The 7,406-nt window shown below is 37.8% G+C and overlaps 1 pseudogene; it reads right to left on the bottom strand.

Annotated features, from left to right (window-relative positions):
- Positions 1-551: 551 nt before the first annotated feature.
- LOC102520974 lies at positions 552-3,105 on the bottom strand (annotated as a pseudogene).
- Between the last annotated feature and the right edge of the window lie 4,301 nt (positions 3,106-7,406).

Here is a 7,406-nt window from a genome sequence, read left to right as displayed (position 1 = left end):
GATTTCCTATAGCCCCTCTTCTCTTCTCACTTTTAACACAATTTATAAAAGAGAAACAACTTACCTTTCTACTACCACATCTACCATCCTAGTTGGATTTGTGTTCCTGTGCTCTGCCTTCCCATTTACGGACAGGGATAAGGCGTCCTTGTTCTACCCAAGGTCAGGTCCTCTGCTTGTACACAGAAGCCAACCTGCTCATGTCTACTCAAGGGCTTCATGTAATAATCCCATCTTAAAAGTAAAACTTCTTCTTTGACTTCATGTGTTTCTCTACACACTGCCTTATTTCTCTGCTCCCCTTTATAGCAAAACTCTCTAAGAGTTGTTGATTTTTAACTTTCATCCTTATTGAGGTATAATTGACACATAAATTTGTAAGATATTTAAAGTGTTCATTGTGGTGATTTGATATGCATATACATAATGAAAGGATTTCCCATCATCTAATTAATTAACACATCCATCCCCTAGTATAGTTATCATTTTTGGAGGATAATGAGAACATTTAAGTTCTATTTTCTTAGGAAATTTAAATGATATAAATTTTAATGCTAAATTATAGCCAAGATTATACAAGAGGGAGAGTCTCTTCAATAAATAGTGTTGGGAAAACTGGACAGCCACATGCAGAGTTGTCTATTCTTTTTTTTTGTGTGACAGCTACTTAATTTGTATTAATCTTACTCAGTAAATACATAGAATATTAAGTAATTTTTATAGTTGAAGATTGCTGAGGAGACTGTAGGGGACATGCTTCATTTCTTGCTGGCCTTTACTGCTGACTTGGTGACCTTGCCTACAGTAGATGACTACTTATATACTACCTTGATGACTCCAGTGGCCACTGTCTGTCTCACATCCTACACAGCAAAATAGCTTAGTGGTGGGTATACAGAGAACATCTTCATAAACATGGCCTTGCCAAGGACAATTGGCACAATGCCTGACTTCATGGCCTTGGGGTTGTCCTCCAGCTTCATGCCTGAACACTGGTCAGTCTTTTCCCTTAGATCAGCAAACTTTCAGGAGATGTGGGCTGTATGTCTGTCTGGCCCTGAGGAATAACTGGCATGAATCTGCCAGTTCTTGGTTTAAAACAGGTACCTGTACCACAAAGCTACCAGCCTCCATGTAGGGGGGTGGGAGTTGTTCTGCTGTCTCCATTCACATTTCTACAATGAATGTCCTTCAGGCATATTCTTCACATTGAAACCCATGTTGTCACTAAGCAGGGCCTCAAGCAGTATCTCCTGGTGCATCTCCACAGACTTGACTTACAAGATGAGGTTGGTGGGGCAAAGGTGATCACCATCCCAGGTTTCAGGAAGCCAGTCTCCATATGGCCCATCAGCACAGGGCCAATGTTCCAATCTTGTACACGTCTTGCAGAGGCAGCCTCAGGGTCTCATTGACTAAATGAGTGGGAAGGAGAATGGATTCCTGAACCTCCAGCAGAGTCATCCCTGAGGAATTTCCCTCCTTCCTCTTGACCTTCCAGCCCTTGAACCAGGACGTATTGGTGCTGGGCTACGCCAGCCTGAGATGAACATGAAGGCCACAGCAGGCAAGTTGTAGCCAGTCTTCTTGATGTAGGCTCTCACTTCCCGGGTGATCTTGTGGAAGCACATGGCACTGTAGATGGGCTTAGTGGAGTCCATCCTGTTGATGGCCATGATGATTGGCTTCACACCCAGTGTATAGACCAGTAGCATATTCTCACAGGTCTGTTTATTCTTGGAGTGTCTGCTTCAAATGCGCCCATGCTGCTGGACACGATGAACGCTGTACAGTCAGCCTGGGATGGGCCCATAATCGTGTTCTTGGTGAAATCTCCATTGGCTGGGGCATTGATGATGGTGATGTAATTTTTGGTGGTCTCAAACTTCCATAGGGAGATGTCTTGGTGATGTCACATTCTTTCTGCCTTCAGTTTGCCCAGCACCCAAGCATACTTGAAGGAGCCCTTGACCATCTCTGCTGCTTCCTTCTCAAACTTCTCATAGTTCTCGTTAATGCCCCACACTTGTAATGAGATGCTCAGTGGTGATGGATTTGCCAGGGTTCATATGGCTGATAACGATAATATTGATATGGGTCTTCTTTTTGCCCATAATGGTAGGTTCATTAGAGTCACTGCTGATCCAGATATTAACAAGAGGTGCAGCAGCTGTGAAACAGGACTTGTCTATTATTGATGCTCCTTTTCCCTACCTCCCATTCTTTTTGTAACCCATGCCAAGCAGAATTTTCTCCCACTACTCCTTTCTGAAGGTCACCAACACCTATCTTGCCAAATGAATGGTCACTTTTGACTTTATTTTACTTTCTCAGTCATCTTTGATATTTCTCTCCTCCTTGAAATGCTATCTTTACTTACATTCCTAGACACTACACTTTCCTAAATTTCCATCTGTTGTCCTCAGTCTCCCTTGCCAACTCTTTGTTTGCTTTCTTTTATGTAATTCTAAATATAAATTGACCCTTGATGATCTCACCTAGTCGTATGGCTTTATATACTGCATATATCCTGAGGATTTCTAAATTTATAGATCCAACTTTTTTGAACTACAGTCATATATTCAATTGCTTATTTGGCACCTCGATTTAGCAGTTAGAATTCTTGATTCTATGTGATCCTGTCTTTGCTTCTCCACCTCCACCAACAAACTTGTTATCTATCCCCTCTTTATTCTCATTAAATGGCCCCTCTATTCAGCCAGATGTAGGGTTAAAAAACCTAGGCTGCATGCATTACCATTCTCTCTGATTTGTACTCCCCATGTTCAGTGGGTTCTGTTGACTCAATCTTTAGAATATATGCTGAATTTAATTAATTTTTACTAAATTTACTACTCATCACAAGCCTCCACTGTGGATTAATTCTTTGTAGCCCATTATTTTCCCTATGTTCCATTTTCCGGACCCCCTCATAATTCTGTATCCACATGACAGTTAGGGTAACCTAATAGCTTCCCATCATATTTTAAACAAAATCCAAACTACTTCCCATGACCTATAAGGCCGTTCGTGATCAACACAACCTACCTCTTCATTTTGAGCCATTCTCCCTTTGCCCTTTATAATCCAGTGAAGAGAAGTGAAATGATTTATAATATATTTTAGAAGCTGAATTAACAATATTTGTTGATGGATTAGATGTAAGTGATGAGGAAAAACAGTGGATGAAGGACAATTTACAAGTTTTGGTTTGAGCAACCAGGTGGATGGCAGTTTGCCAAAGTCTGATCATCAAATGAATGGAGTGATACTGTGAAAGAGAAACTTCTGAAAGAAAAGGAAAAAAACCAGACCTCTATTTTTGGTTTGCATTTTTCATGGAAAATAAGCATATTCAGGACCAAAATACAGTAGCTTTGATTACTTGTGAATGAGATCTCTAGGTAGCTGATTAATTGAAAAAGTCTATTGAAGAACAGATTTATTAAAAATTATACTTGCATGTGAAAAGACAACCTACAGAATGGGAGAAAATATTTGAAAATGATGCAACTGACAAGAATATACAAACAGCTCATACAACTCAACAAATAAAAGCAAACAACCCAATTCAAAAATAGGCAGAAGACCTAAACAAGCAATTCTCCAATGAAGACATACAAATGGCCAATAGGCACATGAAAAAATGCTCAATATCGCTAATTATCAGAGAAATGCAAATCAAAACTACAATGAGGTATCACTTCACACCAGTCAGATTGGCCATCATTAAAAAGTCCACAAACAATAAATGCTAGAGTAGATATGGAGGAAAGGGAACCTTCCTACACTGTTGGTGGGAATGTAGTTTTGGTGCAGCCACTATGGAAAACAGTATGGAGATTCCTTAAAAAACTAAAAATAGACTTACCATATGATCCAGCAATCCCACTCCTGGGCATATATCCAGAGGAAACTCTAATTTGGAAAGATATATGTATCTAATGTTCATAGCAGCACTATTTACAATAGCCAAGACATGGAAACAGCCTAAATGTCCATCGACAGATGACTAGAAAAAGAAGATGTGGTATGTATATGTGTGTGTGTATACATATATATTTATATGTATATATATATATAATGGAATACTACTCAGCCATAAAAAGAACAAAACAATGCCATTTGCAGCAACATGGATGGACCTACAGATCATCATACCAAGTAAAGTAAGCCAGAAAGAGAAAGAAAAATACTGTATGATATCATTTGTATGTGGAATCTAAAAAAACAAAAATGACAGAAATGAACTTATTTACAAAACAGAGACAGACTCACAGATGTAGAAAACAAACTTATGATTATCAAAGGGGAAGGGGAGTGGGGAGGGATTAAGCTGGGAGTTTGGGATTTGTAGATACTAACTACTATATGTAAAACAGATAAACAACAAAGTCCTACTGTATAGGACAAGGAAATATATTCAATACTTTGTAATAGCCTATAATGAAAAAGACTATAAAAAGGAACATATATGTGTGTATAAATGAATCGTATGCTGTACAATAGGAATTAGCACAACATTGTAAATCAACTAAACTTCAATAAAAAATTATACTTGCAGGACAAAATTATTTTAGCTAAAAACGTGTACAAGTATATTCGTCAATTTTTTAATGTAGGTTCAAGGTATTTTATTTGGGTATGGATCCATTGATTTAAGTTCTCTTTTATTTCTCTTACATGAACCACATCCATAATATATTGTGTAATATTTTTAGTTTTGATTTATGTAAACTGGAGCTAAAACTTAAATTCATATCTGAAGAAATCTCAAGGCAAAAAACTTCCAGACTTTTATAATTTTTTCATCTTTCACAGTTGTGTCCCCCACATGCAATACAACAGGAATTACTTTTGAGTTACTTGTTCTCATTACAAAGAATTCAATGTATTTTTCAGACCGCATCTTTTTGTTTTCTCACTCATCAGATATACATTAATACCAATTAAAGTTACAGACTCACAATAGCAAGTACAACTGGAATGAAAAGGTTTGGAAACAAGTTCACCCAATTCTTGGTAAGCTTACAGTGCAAGTGGAAGGTGCAATTGCATCTGGATTTTTCAGGGAGTGATCTATTCGCTGTGACAGTTAAGTATGCCTTAGGTATCAGCTACGGTGTATTTTACAGTGGAACTGAAGATCATTGGTTAAGCTAGTAAAATGAATAGGGGAGGTTATTTGAGAGAATTTCTACTGTATATAGACACTAGATTTCACATGCATAACAACGTATTATATGTACACACAGTGTAAATTTTGAAAGCTCTAGCTTTCAGAAAAAAATTCTCACAACAGTTTCCCAGCTTGTCACAGAGTAGTATGTGATAAGGATGTGCAAGTTTGGCAATCAGGATAGCAGTCATGAATCTGAGTAGAATTTTGCAAACTGCAGAATGGTTTCTTTAGAGAGAAAATAGAAATAAAGGAACCAAAATGGCTTTTGTTGAACTTCAAAGTCAAGCCCCAAAATGTGCACTTGGATGTAATGACTATGTTTGGCAAGAAGGAGGATTTTCTGGGATTGAGGGCATCAGATGGTAAAGACAGCCCTGTCAAACTTGAGAGCAGGGCTGTGTTCCTGTTTGGGAGGGTCCTGGTGTATATATCAACAGAACATCCTTAAATGTCAGTGTTCACGAACACAAATGAAGTAGATAATGATTGTTAGTCAGTGAATTGTGTTAGATAAATTAAAGCCTTAACTATTGTCTTTCATGTCAACAAACGTTTATTGATTGCACACTATGAGCATGGCCCTGTGCTTTCTGCTAGGGATGCACAAGTGAAAAACACAGTCCACCACAGTTTGTACTTTGGTAGCAAGCAGGCATTTCACAACTAATTATGATATATATCAAACTAGAAAGTGCTAGGATAGCCATATAAAATTTCATTAATTTCATTTTCAAGGAATTTTGGAAGAAAGTCCACTGGTTCCATGCTGTATGATGTGGGCAACTTACCTAACCACCCTCAATTTGCTGTAAATTTCCCACCTTTCAAATGCGCTAGCCATACTCTGGGAAGCAGTACACGTTATTCAGAATATTTTCACTAGGTAGCTCCATTTAAGAGATGCCAATGAATTCATTATTTCTAGCTAGAAGAATTTTTCTTTGAGGTTGGACTTCTGTGTCATCCACTCAGTGTTTGTTGTCATTGGAGATTCCAGTAGTCTGTCTTTAAGCACCTTCCACTGAAGTGGGCATGAATATTGGTTAAATTGGATGCTTTAGTATTCCCTGGAAGTTAAAGAATAGTCTTACTTTATTTAGTAGCCACTTCTTGCTTTTTAACCCCGTTAGTTCAAATTCTCCCCATGTCTAAGATATCAGCACACGTCCAAAACAGTGGCCTTGTTCCAGTTAAGTCAAGGCCCACTGCCAGACACTATCATAGGACCATGTCCCTTTTCTTCAGAGCTTTGATCTCAGTTATAATTTTACATTATTGGTGTGATCTTTTAAGTTACTATTTATATATGCCTCTCCATTTAGTCAATTAATCCAGTTGACTCCAAACTTAACAGAGCAGAAATCACATGTATTTTACTCTTTATCATTGCCTCATATTTTACCCTTGTGCTTAGCACTGAATAGAAGAATGAACTCTTACCTAAAGTCTTTGTATTTCCTTCCTGTGTTAACTCTTGCGGGAGGTAGGGGGTGAGGGGAAATGATGCTGGTGAAGTTGAATTCTGTAAATTTGCTACTCACTTCTTCCTTTTAGTGTCCTAAACTTAGTTTACTGAAGTTTCAAAGGATGTTCCACCATTCTATTGGGGAACAAGCCTGTGACCACATTACCCAGATCATTGTTAATTGTATAAATTTTAATCAAGTTCCCCATTAAACTGTTGCCTTTCCAGGCTGAAGAGGTCTGTGTTTCAATATGCCTCAAATAGCAACAGCCTAACATATTAGTTGCTATTTCCTCTGTTGCTTGTGCCTTCTCTGGCTTCATTATTAACCTTTTTGATATTGATGACCATAATTCACATGGCATTCCAAAAGTATAGGCAATTAATTTTATAGAATGTTAATTTCAGGTGGGTTTCTAACAGCTCTTGTAGTCGTCATATTCTTCCTCTTCCTCTTCCATCCTCATGCCTTTTTATGTAACTGGAGGTTTGTACCTCTTAATCTCCTTCACCTATTTAGCAACCTTAACTTTTTGGCAACCACTCATTTGTTCTCTGCATCTGTGAATCTGTGTTTTTGTTTTTTGTTTGTTTGTTTGTTTGTTTGCTTTGTTTTTCTTTTAGATTCCACATGTAAGTGTTTAGTATTCTTATTGATGCATTTATATTTTCTTCACTTTTCAACCCCAACAGATGATTTAGTCAGTATCCTCAGAGAATTAATAGTGATGTCTAGGCATGTACTTTCTCTGCCTACAG

The sequence above is a fragment of the Camelus ferus genome, chromosome 1, assembly GCF_009834535.1.
Source record: "Camelus ferus isolate YT-003-E chromosome 1, BCGSAC_Cfer_1.0, whole genome shotgun sequence".
Classification (NCBI taxonomy): Eukaryota; Metazoa; Chordata; class Mammalia; order Artiodactyla; family Camelidae; genus Camelus; species Camelus ferus.
This window is presented reverse-complemented; position numbering and strand designations above follow the sequence as displayed.